The following is a 604-nucleotide window of genomic DNA, read 5'->3' as shown; positions in this document are numbered from 1 at the left end:
CAAATTATGTGGCATTCAAACATCGAGTTTTTTTGTGTATCCAGTATTACGCAAGTGCCTTAAAACGGTTTTATGATCAATGTTTAGCTCCTTAGCTATGTCATAGCTGATCACATGACGATTTGCTTCAATTTTTTTGAAAGATTTCATCGACATTTTCCATAATAGGCCGACTAAAACGATGTGCATCTTTGACATCGAATTTCCATCCCGAAATCGGCGAAACCAATTCGCTGCTGTTTGTCTAGTTAGAGCATTCTCTCCATAAACATGACAAATTTTTTCTGTGCTCAGCGTTCTTCCCTTTTTTATAATAAAAAAGTAAATATGTCGGAAATGTTTCTGATTTTCATGCATTTGATTGAATGCGTCAGTATCGTTCAAATGTATGCTCAATCTATTTCAAATTGTTACATGAAATAGCACCTTTCCAATGATATATAGCCTAGTACGTCACACAATAGTGGCACGTAAAAAAATCGACTAGATCTCCATCTGTCGGTTATGTAAAAAGACTTTTTCCCCAATCTAATATTAATTAATATTTTACTTTTCTTACAGCATTGATTTAGATCCAACAATAAAACATAGTTGGTGGTCCGTT

General features: G+C 34.1%; 1 pseudogene; it reads right to left on the bottom strand.

The window, feature by feature from the left end:
* Window positions 1-3: 3 nt before the first annotated feature.
* LOC105462072 lies at window positions 4-303 on the bottom strand (annotated as a pseudogene).
* Window positions 304-604: the final 301 nt, after the last annotated feature.

Source organism: Wasmannia auropunctata, unplaced genomic scaffold (assembly GCF_000956235.1).
Source record: "Wasmannia auropunctata unplaced genomic scaffold, wasmannia.A_1.0 LD271471.1, whole genome shotgun sequence".
In the NCBI taxonomy this organism is placed as follows: domain Eukaryota; kingdom Metazoa; phylum Arthropoda; class Insecta; order Hymenoptera; family Formicidae; genus Wasmannia; species Wasmannia auropunctata.
This window is presented reverse-complemented; position numbering and strand designations above follow the sequence as displayed.